This window comes from Balaenoptera acutorostrata, chromosome 10, assembly GCF_949987535.1.
Source record: "Balaenoptera acutorostrata chromosome 10, mBalAcu1.1, whole genome shotgun sequence".
NCBI classification, from domain to species: domain Eukaryota; kingdom Metazoa; phylum Chordata; class Mammalia; order Artiodactyla; family Balaenopteridae; genus Balaenoptera; species Balaenoptera acutorostrata.
In genome coordinates this window covers 41,387,136-41,405,093 of record NC_080073.1, presented here as the reverse complement: position 1 = coordinate 41,405,093, position 17,958 = coordinate 41,387,136, and the positions used below count along the sequence as shown (strand labels likewise).

General features: G+C 46.9%; 1 protein-coding gene across 1 annotated transcript in view; it reads right to left on the bottom strand.

The window, feature by feature from the left end:
* The window catches only part of CCDC12 (coiled-coil domain containing 12), a 46,853-nt gene that overhangs the window by 28,647 nt on the left and 248 nt on the right, over positions 1-17,958 (bottom strand). The window lies entirely within an intron of this gene.

The following is a 17,958-nucleotide window of genomic DNA, read 5'->3' as shown; positions in this document are numbered from 1 at the left end:
CCAAGCTGGAGCTGAGCTTGAAATGTGCAGGGTCCCAACACTGGCACCCCAGTTCAAAAAGCAAATTCTTTACAAGTCAATTCCCAGGCAAGTCAGCAGTTTACAGAGCAACAAAGTGCGCTGAAGCTCCTAGGAGACTAGAAGCTATTTTAACCTCTGATCAGCTGCTTCTCAGTGTCACAGTCTGAGAAGTAAAGGTAAGACAGCTGTCTCCTCGCTGGTGTGATCTCCAAGTGATAAAATCCTAATTAAACCAAATTTAAACTACAAGCCAGAATTGGCACATTTATTTGTTGCGGAAAATATCGCTTAAACAAGGTCTTTTGGTCTTCACCAACACATATTTCCTCTGGAAGCAAAGCCTTTTTTTTCTTTTTAACCATGTGCTGGGCTGAAAGGTTGAGAAGGCAGAACCACACAAGGAAGCTGTGCTGTGGGACTACGCTGAGTTCTCGAGCTTCTCAGAGCTGCACTCTCCAAAACTGCAGAGGGGCATTAAATGAGGCAGCGTATGTGATGTGTGCAGCTCTCTGCTGTGGCTGTGCGGAGAAGCCCTCGATCAGTAGGCGCCAACACGGTGATGACTGACAGTGGGGCCGGACGCTCTCACCTGCACCCTCCGGCCTCTCACCTGAGGCCCCGAAATTCTACCGCCCAAGTGAGGCCTGCTCCCCCCACCCCATCCCTGAAAGGGGTCATATGACAGATCCCCACACGCATGCCTCTCCCCTCCCCTCACTTCATCTAGAGGAGGACCGAACCCTTGCCCTTGAGCTGACCTCAGTTTAGAAGGGCAGATCCATCACGTGTGCAGAGGACATGAGTCCAGGTCAGAAAAGCTAGCCACAGTGGGCGGGTGAATGGGGCAGGAGCTTCTCCCTAAAGTCAGACACCTCCACACGTGCCTGTTCTGCTCCTGCCCCTCGCCTTCTCCCAGGCCTCCAGACTGCCCTCCACTCAATCCCTCCACAAGTGTTTTCTCAGCACCTCCGCTGGGTCAGTTATGCCGCCTGGGGCACAAAGCCAACCAATAAGACAGAGTGGGGAAAGCAATTCACACTGGGCTCAGGACTCCCTCCTCCATGCAGCCCACCACACCCTGCTGCAAGCCCTCCCTCCAGGAGGCTTACAGCTCTCTCAGACACCCCTCCTGCCCCTCCGCAATGCACAGCAGTACGCAGTATTATAACTGGTGTGCGCGGGTCTGTCGCCCCACTGGGCCCAGCCTCACTGACATCGGTCCCCAAGCTCTTCACAAACAGCCGGCGCTCCTCAGTGAGAGTAAGGACAGCGGTTACACAAGGGCTTGGAAACTTACGCCTCGCCCCAAAGGGCCCAGGCCTCAAGCCCCACTCTCTAAGGAGTCATGGACTCCTGGACCCGGGGCAGGAAAGTCCTGCTCTCACCAAAGGACTGCCTCTCCCAGCTATCAAACACACAGGTGCTTCTTCTTTAGGATTCAAACTGCACTGCCAGAACTGGAGTGCGGCCCTGCCCTGAACACAGGGTGTGGGGGGGAGAGGGAGTGCCATCCTTGAAAGGACAAATGTTTTCTGCTCCAGCCACTCACATTTTCTCTAGACAGAGCAGCTCTTGAGAGCCCTGAATCAAAACAGCCCTGGAGTGTGGATTTTACTTGCCACGGGGCCTCATTACCACAGCAACTGTTTTTCCTCTTGGAATTCTTTCAAGAGTACAAGCTGTTGCTTCCCTCAAAAACAAAACCAGGGAGAAGCCAGGGCACCGAGGAGTTAAGGGAGGGCCCTGAAAGAAGGAGGGCCAGACGTGACCAAGCCACAGCAAGCTCTGCCTTGGGGTCTCCCAGATCTCTGCAATGGCTTAGCAACTGGAAATGGCGAGTCCCTCCCAGCTGTTTAGGGTTGTATGCGTTGGGGGGTGGGGAGGAGACAGTGTTGAGGGTGTGGGGTGTGGTTCATGTGTGTGTTTTGGGGAGTTATGGGATGTGTAGAGGTGTGGGACGGAGGTACTGAGGGTTGAGAATGCAGGGGGAGTGGGTGTAGTCTGGTGGGTTGCTGTGTGGGGTACGTGGGGAGGGGCTGGGGAAGTGTGAGGAGGTGTGGGATAAGATGAGGTAAGGGAGTGAGCGGGGGTTGGAGGGTGTGGGGGGGATACTGTTGTTTGTGTGTGTGTGTGTGTGTGTGTGTGTGTGTGTGTGTACGTGCTGGAGGTGGGTTGGGGGTATGTGAGGGGGGTGTGGGGAAGTATGTGGGTGTGGGTTGGGGGGAGGTGTTCTTCAGTATCCCAAGATGAAACACAGGACATATCTTCCCCTGAAACAAGAACACAGGGTTGGGGGGGATGCTTCCCTGGTGGCGCAGTGGTTAAGAATCCGCCTGCCGACGCAGGGGACACGGGTTCGAGCCCTGGTCCTGGAAGAGCCCACATGCCACGGAGCAACTAAGCCTGTGACCCACAACTACTGAAGCCCGCGCGCCTAGAGCCCGTGTTCCGCAACAAGGGAAGCCACCGCAATGAGAAGCCCGCACACCGCAACGAAGAGTAGCCCCCGCTCGCCACAACTAGAGAAAGACAGAGCATAGCAATGAAGACCCAATGCAGCCAAAAATAAATAAGTTAAAAAAAAAAACCCAAAAACGAACACGGCGGAAAGTCGGGGAGGGATAAATGGGGAGATTGGGATTGACAAATACATATTAATATATATAAAATAGGTAAGTAAGAAGGACCTACTGTATAGCACAGGGAACTCTACTCAATACTCTGTAATGGCCTACCTGGGAAAAGAATCTAAAAAAAGAGTGGACACATGTATATGTATAACCGATTCACTTTGCTGTACACCTGAAACTAACACATCACTGTAAATCAATTATACTCCAATAAACATTTTAAAAATAATAACAAAGAAAACAAATTGCATCTCAATCCCGTATGACAAGACTTAGTACTACGGAGCAACCACATCCCGGTCCAGGTGTTAGCAGGAGTGAATTTAAAACATACAGCCCGAGTTTGAAACAGCTCACCTGGAAGCAACTGTTCGAGGCAACTCATATTTCTAGTCAGAACACCCCAGTCAGTTGGTCCAGAACGTGGAGAGAGTGGATGGCAAGTCCAAGCAGCTTTGGGGAGCCAGGCTCAGCAGGTCCCTGCCCTCTGTGTGAGTCCGTGGTCTGGTGCACAAAGCCAAGGGGCTCAGAGTCATGGGACATAGAACACCCAGGACAACTGCCAATGCCATGAAATATCTAAATGCTTTGTTAAAATAAGTTTGAGTTGTCCCTGCCCCAAGGAGCTGCCTGTCTATTGAGGGGCTGGCATGAACTGGGACTCAGTAACATTCAAAAAAAAAAAAAAATTAGTTACTACTATTATTATTATAGTAACTACAACTATTATCAAGATGTGGGAGGTTAGCAGTATGGCTTATCAAGGACCCTGCATGCCAACCATTCACAAGGAAACAGTCTTCTTTCTAAAAAAACAAATGCCAAATAATAAGTAGTGCTGAGTCACTGATATCCATATGGGGGAAAAGTCTTGACCTCTACCTCACACCATGTAAAAATAAATAAATTCCAGATGGACTGGCAATCTAAAGGTGACAGGTAAAACAGTAAAACTTCTAGAATATAACATAAGAGAATATCATCATGACTCAGAGTATGCAACCATTTCCTTAAATAGGCCATAGAAGGTATTAGGGGGAAAAATTGATAAACTGGCCTACATTAAATGAAGAACTTCTGTTCATCAAAGAATGTAATTAAAAGCAAGAAAAGTGAAGGCCCAGAGGCGGTAGAAGAGACAGTTGCAGCACACATACAGAACAAAGGACTCACCCAGGACTGGAATAAAGAACTCCTAAAAATCAATAGGAAAAAGTATCAGGCAATCCAATAAAAGGCCTGAACAGGTACTTCATATAAACATATGAAAAGATACAGAACTCTATTAGTTAGGAAGAAAATGCAAATTTAAACCACAAAGGTGCTAGAGAGAACTCTCATATACACTGCTGGTGGGAGTGTAAAATGGTACAGGCGTTTTGGAAAACTGTTAGGCAGTATCTACCCTATATATGCCCTATGACCTAGCAATTCTACTCCCAGGCATACACCCAGCAGACATATGTACATAGATTCACCAAGACATGCACAAGATTGGGTATAGCAGCATAATCCATAATAGGCCCACCCTGAAAACCTAGAGTGGAATGGATAAAATGCAGTGTATTCAAACAATGGAATACTGTACAGCAATAAGAATGAAGTAATGCCACACTCAATAAAATAGCCCACACACATAATGATGAATGAAAGAAGCCAGATACAAGAGTATGTGCTGTATGATTCCATTTACATAAGGTTCTAAAGTAAGAAAAGCCAAACTCTGGTGTTAAAAGTCCCAAGGGATTGATTACTCTTGAGATGTAAGCACCTGGTGGGGGCAGGAGGGGGATTCTGGAATGCTGCCACGTTTCTTGATGTGAGTTACTGATTACATGGGTGTATTCACTTAGTGAAAATAACGGAGCTGATTTGTGTACTTTTCTTTATGTATAATATACTTCAATTAAGAGTTTTAAAAAAAATTTTTAGTGCCATTTCATTGTTGTTAAAACAGAAAAACTGACATCCATTTAGAAACCAAAAATAAATCATTAAAACCTAAAGCGGGGGCTAATTCTGTCTAGATGACAGTAAGAAGTAAGTTCTCCAAAGAGAAGAATATCTCGGGGCCCCCAAGCACACCAAGAAGACAGCTACCTGGACACCAAGAGGGAAGCACACTCCCTCACACCCTCCTGACTCTAGGAGACAAGCGAATACAACTGAGGGATTCACCATCAAGGTCACACAAATTCTTCTGTTGCAAAAGCTAACACAAAGATTACACACCAGCTTGAATTTCAAGATTCCTTTGCTTTCCAATTCCTGTCCCCCATCAGTGGGGCCTTGAGAACACCTGGTTACATCTTGTAATGCCACAGAAGTCACCCGAAAGGGAAACTGAGGCTTGAATAACTGTGTCAGTGCAGTGGAGGAGCAAGAAAGAGGGATCTTGTCTTCTGGCTTCCTGTCCAGGGTCCCTTCTGCTACATGAGGCTGCCTCAGCCACCGCAGGTGAGCTTAACTGTAAAGGAGCCAGAACAGCTGTGCATCTACCTCGGGAAGCCCTACCCTCCCGGGGAAACTTAGAAAGAGGTTCACCCATTGCCCAGCTCAGTAGCTTCTCCCCACGATAGCAGAGCAAGCTGAGGGAAGGTCTCGTTCTCTTCCCTGCAGCCCATGGCAAAGCCCCTCCCTGCACAGCTCCAAGGGGGAGGCTGCACCAGTTCCACCCCATCGGGACGGCTCCACGGGACTCAGCCATGAGGTGGTGGGCTCCTCTGTGCCCATCTCCAGGGGGGCGGTCCTGTGTGACGTTGTACAGCCCCTGACCCTCTCTGGGTCTCCACTGTCACATCTGTAAAGTAAAGGGGTCCTCACTGGGGGTAGAACAAGAGTACAGCAGAAAGAATAAACGCACATACACACTTCTCATTTCTCAACACCTTTCTGCACCCACCACCTCACTTCATCTTCATCCTGGGGGGCTGGGGTTACCGTGGCCCTCTTCCGGCTGAAGAAGTGTAAGCTCAGGAAGGAACACGAGGAGATTTACCCATTGGTCTCAGAGTTAGCAGAGTAGCAGGCAAGGTGGCAAATGCAATCTGCCTAGGCAACCCTGGTGCAGGGAACCTCAGAGAAGCCACCAGCCTGACTCAGAGGCAGCACTCAGTTCAAATGGGAGCAGCCCTCGGGGCCTGCCCACCCACAGGGATGGGTAAGGGCAAAAGAGAAGGAAGCAGGAAGACCGCCTGCTCCACAACACTGGGCCAGCCCAGAGAGCCAAGCCACAGGGGCACTGCCTCAGCCTGCACTACCTCTCCTGAGAGACCAGTGAGTCTTACAGCTGGGGTCCAGTGAGGCCTTGCTACAGTGGAAAGGAGGCCCAATTCACAGTGAGGCTGTGGTTGCCATGCTGCACCCCTATCCAGCCGGCCTGGACCCCACTGGCACCCTCCCCTCCCACACACACGTCCCTGAAACAGCTGGACCAAGCTCGCCTGCCACCTTGTCCTGCCCAAAGCCATCCCAGTCCTCACCTGGCTTCCCTCAGCCCCACTGCCCCCTCCCTCTAAGTTTCCTCTGCCAACTCCTCCAAAACGCCCGCAGGGCGAGCCTCAGGGCAGTGATGGTGCCCCTAGTTCTCCCCCTTTGCTGTCTAAGCTCTGAACCCAGGGGCCCTCATCTAGCCCCACAGCTTCAAATCCTACTACACAAGCACCTCTCAACAGTCCAGATGCCCGCCTGCCAGTCTCTCTCCACTTAGATGTCTAATAGTCGTCTCAGGCCTAAAGTGACCTAAACTGGACTCCTGATTTCCCCTTCAAGACCACTGTCCCCTGGACTTATCTCAGGAACAGGTCCCGCCATCCACTCAGCTCACTCACCCCACAGCCCATCTGTCAGGACGTCCCGGAACCCTGTCCGAGGGCCACTGCCTCACACCCGGGCTAACGCAGCAGCCTCCTACCACCACACACTGTCAGGGCAGGGCACGGGTGCTCAGGCCTCCAGTGGCTCCCCATCACCCTCAGAGGGAGGTCCAGCCCCTGCGGCCCCAGCCTCCCATGGCCTCTCTACTCTCATGCCCACCCTACGCCCCCAACCTTTGACCCTACTCCTGCCACACAGGGATTCTTTCTGCCCCTGAAACAAGCCAAGCTCCACCTAGCTCGGAAGGCTCTTCCCTACATCTTGGCATCCCATCCCTCCCACCCCCACCCCCACTCCCACCCCCACCCCTCACTCCTACCCCCTCTATCTCAAATCTCCCACTCAGAGAGATCTTCCCAACCGAAGGCGGCTGTGCAGCGCGCGCGCACACTCCCCACCCCCACCCCCATCCTAGCCCCTCACAAGTTCCTGACGTTATCTTCCCTGTTTACGTGTACTTTACTAACCACCCACTCCTCCCATGGAAGCCCCTGGAGGCAGGGAGGCAGTCTTATTCACAGGCTAGATCCCCAGGGCCTGGCACACAGCTGGTGCTCAATAATACTTGTTTGGTGGCTGGCTGCAGAGTTCCTGCAGTCAGAAAGGGCAGCTAATGCTCCAGGGAAAGGAGATGTTCTACTTCCTTTTGTCAAGGGAGAATGTCAGGGGAGTGATCAGAGATTTCCAGAAAAATGCTGTACCAGAATCATCTGGGGAACTTTAAAAATGCTTTGATTCTAAGATCCTGACAGGAGGTTTGGGATGGGGCCAGAGAAGAGATTGCAAATTGTCTCCCCAGGTGATCCCGATGCACTGGTAGGTCTGAGGACCTCTGACTGAACCAACATCTTTATTTTACAAATGAACAAGTCACGGCCCTCCAAGGGGATGACTGAATCCAAAGTTTCAACACTGGTTCATCAACAGGTATCTGTGTTGGGAGCCCAAACCTCCCACCCACAAGGTTCTCTCTCTCACTGGCTCTAAGACCTTAGGGTCTGAGCAGAGGTGGGGAAGAGAAGGTCAGTCCTTAAGATGAATGGGAACTGCACACCTCGTCAAGGTTGCAGCTCTGCAAATCCACTTTGTTAATCTAACATTTTGCACTAAAAATGAATTCCACCTTCAAGGAATTAGGGCTAGGCTGAGTAAAGCCAGGGTACCAGGAGGATGTCCTCTTTGCTTCCATCGGAAACAGAGCGGGCTCCACCCACTGTCACTCAGCAGAGAGGGCTGGAGGACCACTTGACTTCCCTGCTTCCAAGAGGGCAGAGGATAAAGGACAGACACCCATGTTTATAAAAGGCCCATGGGCAAGATCTTGAGCTGGACACTTCTTGGACCTCTTTCTCTGTGCTCCTAGCTACTGAAGAGGTCAGAAGCCATGTCTAGGATAGGGAGGCTCAGAGTTTTGAAGATCTGCTTCTATCCCAAAGATGTGATGAATGGAGCTGAGATTTGAACCACATTACCTGGCTCCAAAGCAGATGCTCTCCGCTAAGCCAGGCAGCTCCCACCAGGCAGCCTGATGGCAATTTCTGTGTGTGATGGGAAGGAGACCCCTTCCTGGGGGCCGATTGTTCCCAAGCACCTTGGGTTGAGGAGTGGAGAGGGATACAGGGCCAGGGCCTAAGGGACCATCCAGGATTGGCAACACGGCAAAGCATTGGCACAAGAGGTCCCTTCAGCCTCAGGTTTCTTTGTCTATTAAATAGGGAGAAACCAACACCTACCTCAAAGGGCTGCTTTGGGGACTGAACAAGTCACGAGATCCTGTCACAAACGGCCGTGTAAATGTTGTGACTGCCAACCTGCAAAAGGCTCTCAACCCAAGAGGCAGTCACCTCCTCAAGTGACTTAGCAATCAGGCTGTTGGGCATGGGGTGTGGCCACATGGGGTGGGGACAGAGACAACTTCCTGAGAGGTGATCAGGACGTGGACAAGTCAGACTCCCCCCAGCTCACTGGGCTCTCCTCCACAGCCCCCCTCACTGCCCTACTCTGCCCCCCCCCCCACTTGCTAGCCCTTCCCTCCAGCTCCCTCTTCTGCCCCCATCCGGCCAGGACCTTCCCCGGCACACCAAAGTCAGAAAGTTTCAACGTGCTCCCCTTTGCCTTGGCACTGCTCCCACTCTCCATATGCACATTCCTTGAGTGTGAAGATCACAACTGTACTGCTGAATGGTCAGCATTTAACTGCACTGGGTGCACACACAGAAGGTCAGGGATACGCATGTGCTGGAGACACCAGCCACGCAGACTGACAACTTCAAAGCCCTCTGCCCCAACTCTAGGCCCCCCAAGACCTGGCTCTGTGGTGCAATGTATAGCACATTGGACTTTAGGCCCCCCAGGCTGATCTGATGGTCCCCTGGGTTTCCACCTGCCCTCTCCCTCTTAGCTCTCAATAAATGGGAGTTAGGTAGAGACATGGTCTCTTACGAGACGGACCAGAGGAAGCAAGTCCTCCAGAGATGCACTATCCTATAAGACAGCCATAAGTCAAGTGTAGCTGTTCAAATGTACACTACTTAAAATGGAATAAAATTAATGTCCTGTTAGCCACATTTCAAGGGCTCAAGAGCCACATGTGGCTTGTGGCTATGGTACTGGACAGCACAGATTATATGTAGAACACTGAACAGTGCTGCTCTGGTCTCTAGAGCCAGGTGAAAAACAGGAACTGCTGTTGAACCTGAAAGCTGACAGCCAGACCTTGGCCCTGAGATCACATCCAACCCCTGAGGGGCTGGCCAGGCTGACAACCAGTCTCCCTGTCTCAGGGCAGAAAGAGACAGCCTAATACAGGCCAAATGTCGGTAGAGCCAACAGCCAAGGGGCAAGTGTTTGTGCCAAGTGAATCACCTTCAGAAGCCACCATTTGGCTGCTGAGGAAGAGGTGAGAAAAGAAAGTGGCCTCACAGTGCTCTGCTGGATGGCATGGTAGAGAGATGCCACAGAACTTCACCTACAGCCTTGAACTATTCACCTACTCACCCAGCTTGGAACTTCTGGATGAGCATCAAGAAATGAGGTTCAAATACTGCAATACAGAAATATGTGCCCGGGCAAGCTGGCCGCCCTTGCAGCTGCAAGCCCTGGCTCCTGCAGAACTTGGCCACCAAAGCACCCAGCAGCACTTTCAGACCTCATCCCTGCCCCAATCCCTGCCAACTGCTTGCTGTCAAACCCTCTGGAGCATCCCCCACTCTCCCTTCTGTGCCCCTGGATGTTCCCATCTCTGAACTGCTCCCATGGAACATTCCTCTCCAGCTACTTTAATACTCCCTTCCCAGTCCCATCCACCACAACTCAGCCCATGTTCCACTCTGCCTTCCCATGAAGCCTCCCCGGACCCAGCTTGGCTTTCCCAGGAAATGAACCCCAGGAGCACAGTCGAACATCGTATGTGGCCTTTCCACCTGTCAACCTGGGTTGGCTGACCTACAGGATGCTGCTACAAGCAGGGTTGTCCCTGCATAAAAGCCCCCTCTAGCAGGGGGTCTTGCTTGGGCTGGAATCCAGGAGAGTCACTTATGTTCCATAACCTTGGGCACCTGAACCTCTTCTTGTCTTGCCCCCTCTCAAATCAGTTGCATCAGGTGGGCTAGCAAGGAAGCACTTTGTAAAACTGCTAAGCTGCACAACCATGATGGAGCTTTACTGCTGAATAATACACAGAAACTTCATGACTATAATTTTGAGTCCATCTGTCACAATCTCAGGACTGATTCCTCCACACTACACTAAATTATAAGTTTATAGTCTTGTGGTGGTGGGGGGGGGAAGGAAGATAACACCATGAGGAAAATCAACCTCATGCCCGAAACCCTGACGCCTCCAGCAAAACCATGTGCACAGAAGGTATCAATGAAGGACCTGCACAGAGTCTAGGGGGCCAGCAGGGAGCCACCCCATGGGGCAGACAGGCACTCTCCATCAACAGGGGCGGCTGAGGCAGCGCTCGACCCTGGAGTCTGTCCCACAGAGGCCTCGTCCTAACATCAGAAGACTGAACTAAAAGTGGGGCACCACTTCCTCCCTGAGGGAGGAGACCACTTGCTTCCTATCTGCCCACAGTAGGCAGGCCGTACTTCCTCCCCACTCCCAGGTCCCACAAGAAATGACTGTGGACTGAAAAACTAACTCAGACTTTAGACCCTTGACTATCTTTTTCCCAGGCATCTACCCCAAAAGTAACGTCACTCAAGAACTGTGGAGATTACATATGACGCTAAAAACACAGGTAACAAAAGGTAAGAAAAGATAATTTGGACTTTATCAAGATTTTAAAAACTTTCGTGCATCAAAAGACACTACCAAGAGAGTGAAAAGACAACCCACAGAATGGGAGAAAATATTTGCAAATCCCATACCTGATAATGGTTTACTATCCAGCGTATATAAAAAAATCAACAACTCAACAACAGAAAGACAAGCCACCCAATTAAAAAATGGGCAAAGGACATGAGTAGATATTTCACCAGAGAACATATACAAATGGCAAATAAGCACATAAAAAGATGCTCAACAGCAATAATCATTAGAGAAATGCACATCAAAACCACAATAGTGGACTTCCCTGGTGGCGCAGTGGTTAAGAATCTGCCTGCCAATGTAGGGGACATGGGTTCGATCCCTGGTCCGGGAAGATCCCACATGCTACGGAGCAACTAAGCCCGTGCGCCACAACTACTGAGCCCGCATGCCACAACTACTGAGCCTGTGTGCCACAACTACTGAAGCCCGCATGCCTAGAGCCCGTGCTCCGCAACAAGAAAAGCTACCACAATGAGAAGCCCGTGCACCGCAATGAAGAGTAGCCCCCGCTCACCGCAACTAGAGAAAGCCCACACACAGCAACAAAGACCCAAAGCAGCCAAAAAATAAATAAATAAATAAAATTTAAAAAAAAAAACAAAAAACATGACAGTGAGATACGAATAGTGAGATACCACTTCACGCCTACTAGGAGAGCTATAATTATATTTTTTAAAGGAAAATCACAAGTGTTGGCAAGTATGTAGAGAAATTGGAACCCTCATGCGTTGCGGGTAGTAGTGGAAAATGGTACAGCTGCTCTGGCAAATGGTTTGGCAGTTTCTCAAAAAGTTAAACACAGAATTATAAGCAATTCCACTCCTTAGGTATATACCCAAAAGAACTGAAAACACGGACTCAAACAAATACTTATACACCAAAAAGTACACCAATACACCAATGACAGCATTAGTCACAACTGCCAAAAGGTGTGCATCAACAGATGACTGGATAAACAAAATGTGGTATGTACATATAATGGAATATTATTCAGCCTTAAAAAGGAATGAAACCCTGTTACATACTAGAATGGATGAACCTTGAAAACTTTTGCTAAGTGAAATAAGCCAAACACAAAACAACAAATACTGCAAGATTCCATTTATATGAGGTATTTACATCAGGCAAATTCAGAGAGACAGAAAGTAGGTTAGAGGCTACAAGGGGCCAGGGTAAGAGAGGAATAGGGAGTTATTGCTTAATGAGTGCAGAGTTTCTGTTTAGAGTGATGAAAACATTTTAGAAATAGTGGTGACGGTTGCACAACATTGTGAATATACTTAATGCCAATGAAAAATGGTTAAATGGCAAATTTTATGTCATACAGATTTTACCACAATAAAAAAAATACCAAAAAAAAAAAAGAACCGTGGCAAATAAGGCTACACCCATCCTTGTCAGTGGGAAGAAGGGCCAGAATCAGGACTAATTGGGATCTTAATCAGTAGGGATTAAAGCATGTACATACGGGCAGCTTGGACTTAGGGCCTATACTTTTTTTTTTTTTTTTTTACTTTATTTTAAAATTTATTTATTTATTTATTTATTTTTGGCCACACCATGCGTCATACAGAATCTTAGTTCCCCAGCCAGGCATCAAACCTGTGCCCCCTGCAGTGGAAGCGTGGATTCTTAACCACTGGACTGCTAGGGAAGTCCTGGGTCTATACTCTTTTTCCACTATTGTTTTTTGGGGATGTAATTCATAAAACCTCAAGGAATCAGAAATTATATAGGAAAGCTTCTCAACTTGCCCCCACCCTGCCTCTGAGAAACCAGTCCAAGTCAGTGCATAAAGAGAGCCACCACCTGTTCTCATCGTCCCTCCTAACCCCAGCACTCACCTGGGATACCTCCTCCTTATGTGACAAATAAAACCGCCACCCATTTATTGGCCTTAGTGCTGCCACCTATAAATTAGCCCTCCTTCTTCCTTCTTCTCAAGGCTGTCATCAAGACCAGATAAGATAAGCCAGGCAGGCGGTATCATTAGCCATGTTAAATCTGAAAACACTGTTGCCTTTAATAAAGAAATTAAACTGCTAGAGCTACAGAGTAAAATAGGAGCACCCTGTACTCCCCATCTCTCTTTCCTTCTTTCCTTTTCTTCATAACACCATCTCCGTCTAACACTAGATACATTTTGCTTGACCATCTGTGCCCCCAGCTAAATGAAAGCTGCTTGGGGCACAGACTTCTGTGTGCTTTGTTCACTGTGGTACCTCCAGTGCCTGAATGACTGGTGCACAGTAGGTGCTCAGTACACCTCTGTTGAAGGAATGGATTACTAGCTCTAATAACCCATTTTGAAACAAACCAAACAACATTTCATCACCTACCGCTAATGCACCACTGACACCACTGCATGGAAACCGAAGAGTCAACTAAAAATTCTAACTTCGCTTTCTAAGCAGGGAAAGGACTGTACGAGTGGAAAAATCAGGGGCTCCTAGATACACATGCCAAGAAAGGAAAAAGCTTCCAATGGAATCAAAATTGTGGCTTCACAGTAACTCTTGTTTCTTAAAATGAATGCAAGGAAACTCCAAAGGCCAGTGAGCTCTCAATTCCAAGAGGAAAGTCATGTGATTTCCAAATGTACATTTTTCCAAAATGAGTTCACAGCCATGAGCTTTCTGAAGTCAGAACTGTGAAGATTAAACCAATTAAAGTAGTAATCAGTATGCCAACAAACTGGATAACCTAGATGAAATGGACAAATTTCTAGAAACACACGATGTAACTAAACTGACTCATGAAGAAATAAAAAATTTGAATAGACCTATAATTAAAAAGACGACTGAATAAGTAACCAAAAACCTCCCAGCAAAGAAAAGCCCAGGGCCAGATGGCTTTAGTGGTGAATTCCACCAAACACTTAAAGAGTTAACACCAAACCTTCTAAAACTCTTCGAAAAAAATGAAGAGAAGGAAATACTTCCTAAATCATTCTATAAGATCAGCACTACCCTGATAGCAAAGCCAAACTACAGATCAATATCCCTTATGAATACTGTTGCAAAAATCTTTAACAAAATACTAGCAAACTGAATTTAGCAGCATATTAAAAGGTTTACACACCACGGCTAAGTGGAATTTACTCGTGAAATGCAAGGATGGTTCAACTTACAAAATTAATCAACATAATACGATAATAAAATGTAGGAAAAAAACCACACGATCATCTCAATTGATTAAGAAAAAGCATTTGATGAAATCCAATTCCCCTTCATGATAAAAACACTCAACACTAGAAATAGAAGGAAACTTCCTCAACATGATAAAGACCATATATGAAAAACCCATAGTGAGCATCACACTCAACGGTGAAAGACTGAATACTCTTTCCCTAAGGCCAGGAACGAAACAAGATGCCTGCTTTCAACACTTCTATTCAATATGGTACTGAAAGTTCCAGCCAGAGCAATTAGGCAAGAAAATAAATAAAAGTCATCCAAATTGAAAGAGAAGTAAAATTATCTCTGTTCAATAATGACATGATCTTATATGCAGAAAACCCTAAAGAGTCCACCAAAAAAACAAAACAAAAACAAAAAACAAAACAAAAAAAACAAAAACAAAAACAAAAAAACCCTGTTAGGATAAATAATAAATTCAGCAAAGTTCCAGGATACAAAATCAATGAACAAAAATCAGCAGTATTTCTATATGCTGGCAATCAGCAATCTGAAAAGGAAATTAAGAAAACAATCCCATTTACAACAACACTAAAAAGAATGAAATACTTTGGAATACATTTACCAAGGAGGCTAAAGACTTGTACAATGTAAATTAAAGAGTATTGTTGGGCTTCCCTGGTGGCGCAGTGGTTGAGAATCTGCCTGCCAATGCAGGGGACACGGGTTCGAGCCCTGGTCTGGGAAGATCCCACGTGCCGCGGAGCAGCTGGGCCCGTGAGCCACAATTACTGAGCTTGCGCGTCTGGAGCCGGTGCTCTGCAACAAGAGAGGCCGCGATAGTGAGAGGCCCGCGCACCGCAATGAAGAGTGGCCCCCGCTTGCCGCAACTAGAGAAAGCCCTCACACAGCAACGAAGACCCAACACAGCCATAAATAAATAAATAAAACAAAGGCTTAAAAAAAAATAGTATTGTTGAGAGAAATTAAAGACTTAAATAAACATAAAGACATCCCATGCTCATGAATTGGAAGACTTAATATTGTTAGGATCACAATACTATCCAAAATGATCTACAGATTCAGTGCAATCCCTATCAAAATCTCAATGGTGTTTTTTGCACAAATAGAAAAATCTATCCTCAAATTCATATGGAATCTCAAGGAATCCCAAACAGCCAAAACAATCTTGAAAGAGAACTAAGTTGGAGGACTCACTCTTCCTGATTTCAAAACTTACTACAAAGCTACAGTAATCAAAACAATGTGATACTGGCATAAGGACAGACATACAGAGCAATGGGACAGAATAGAGAGACTAGAAACAAACCCTTGCATATATGGTTAAATGATTTTCAACAGGGTTACAAAGAACATTCAATAGAGAAAGGACAGTCTTTTCAACAAGTGGTACTGGGAAAGCTGGATCTTCACATGCAAAAGAATGTACCGGATCCTTATGTTATACCATATGCAAATACTAACTTAGAACGGATCAAAGACCTAAATGTAGGAGCTAAAACTATAAAACTCTTAGAAGAAAACACAGGGGAAAGCTTCATGATCTTGGATTTGATGATGCTTTATTAGGTATGATACCAAAAGCAGGATCAACAATAGAAAAAGATAAACTGAACTTCATTAAAATTTAGAACTTTGTGCATCAAAGGACATTATCAGCAAAGTAAAAAGACAACCCTGGGAATGGGAGAAAACATTGGCAAATCACCCATCTGATAAGGGGATAATATCCAGAATACATTAAAACTCCTACAATTCAACAACCACCAAAACCCAATTTAAAAATGGGCAAAGGATCGAATAGACATTTCTCCAAAGAAGATACACAAATGGCCATAGGCACATGAGAAGATGCTCAATATCACTACTCATCAAGGAACTGCAAATCAAAACTACAACCACAATTAGGATGTGTATAACCAACAAAACATAAAAAAAAAAGTGTTGGCAAGGGTGTGGAGAAACTGGAGCCCTTGTGCATTGCTGGTGGGAATGTAAAATGATGTGGCAGCTACAGAAAACATGGCGGTTCCTCAAAAAGTTAAACACAAAATTACTGTATGATCCCAAAATTCCACTTCTGGATATATACACAAAAGAACTGAAAACAGGGACTCAAACAGATATTTGTATACCCACTACTTACAATAGCCAAAAGCTAGAAGCAACCCAAATGCCCACTAACAGATAAATGGATAAACAAAATGCGGTATATACAAACAATGGAATATTATTCAGCCTTAAAAAGGAATGAAATTCTGACACATGCTGCAACATGGCTGAACCCTGACAACATTATGCTGAATGAATAAGCCAGTCACAGAGAGACAAGTAGTATATGATTCTCTTATATGAGAAACCTAGAGTAGTCAAATTCAATGAGACAGAAAGAATGGTGGTTGCCAGGAACTGGGGAGAGAGGGGAAAGGGGAGTTATTGTTTAATGGGTACAGAGTTTCCATTTGGGATGATAAAAAGTTCTGGAAATAGTGGTATAATTATATAACATTGTGAATATCCTTAATGTCACTGATTTGCACACTTAAAATGGTAAATTTTATGTTATGTATATTCTACAATTTTTTTAAAAGTAAAGGAAAAAAAATAGGTCCATATTTTCAGCGCATTGAGAGAATCCCTCTTAAAAGGCCAGTTTTCCTGATAGCCTGGGGCATCCTTCCCATTGTAAGAGGGCCTGAGGATGCCATTTTGTCCTTTGTATTTTGCCCTCAAACCCAATTCCATAATCTGGACCCTAAATCCAAGGAAACAGCTCGGGTTGACTAGCTACTGTTTGAAAGGCTGAGGTCTTGAGCATCCCTAGGCCAGGCAGTTTGCAGGGATAACTGTCTGCCAGAGCCGACAAATTGCCAACAAAAACAGAAGCCAATCCCGCTGGCTTTCACTTTCTATTACTTCCCCTTACACTTTCTCGCAGAACACCAGACAGCCATACAGAAAGGAAACGGGCCAAACCAACCTGCCTGATTTTTTTTAGTTGGAAAATGGAGTCCCTGTTTCCCCCCGTTCCTTGCAGGTCTAGATATTTAATATCCTTTGTATTTTGTACAGTTGAGGACAAAGTTTTTGCCCACCCCAAAACAGCAGAACGAACAACGTCCATCCTCTGTACTCTATATACGCTCTACGGCTCTTGAATACAGATAATCTAACAGATTATCCTGTTAGATCTCAAAATAACCCAGTGAGAATGAATGTTTAGGGGTTGTTATCCTCCGCTGGAGACATGAAGAAACCAGAGCTCATGCGATGAAGCAGTTAGTCCCAAATCCTACAACCCCAAGTGACAGGACCAGGATTCGCACAGAAGTAGTGAACTTCAGAGTTCTCCTTCCTCTCGATTACTTCGGAAAGAACAACGAAGTAGAAATGGAATCAGACCATTTTGGTGTCAAAAAAGACCAAGGAAAAATGCTTCCGAGTTTGGCAACTAATAGGACTAGGAGGTCCATCCCCAAAGAAGAGCCTGGTAAAGAACTAAGCGCCCGCCTCTTTCCCTTAGGTCTACCCTAACCCAGACATGGATCTTTCCTTCTGGTTTTTTGTACTCAACGATCCAGCCGGGCGCCCAGAGCAGTCCCGTACTGCCCTGCCCAAGGCGCTCTGGCACACAGGGGAGAGTCTGCCAGACTCGCGGAATTTCACCACGATGGGAGGCCGGCTGGTCACGGGAAAACGGAAGATTCAGCGTGCTCAGACACGAACAAATCACGCCTAAACCAACGAGCATATGAAACTAAAACTGGCCCTGGAAATCCACACGGGAAACACCGGACAGGAGCCAAAGGGCCTGCGGCGCGTCGACCACTGCCCTACCATACCAACGCACGCGCGACAGCACTAGCAGAAGCATAGTACCGCTCCCGCAGACGCAGACTTGGGCTGGCGCCGACGCCGTGCGCATGCTCCAGCAGCGCGCATGCGCGTCCCCG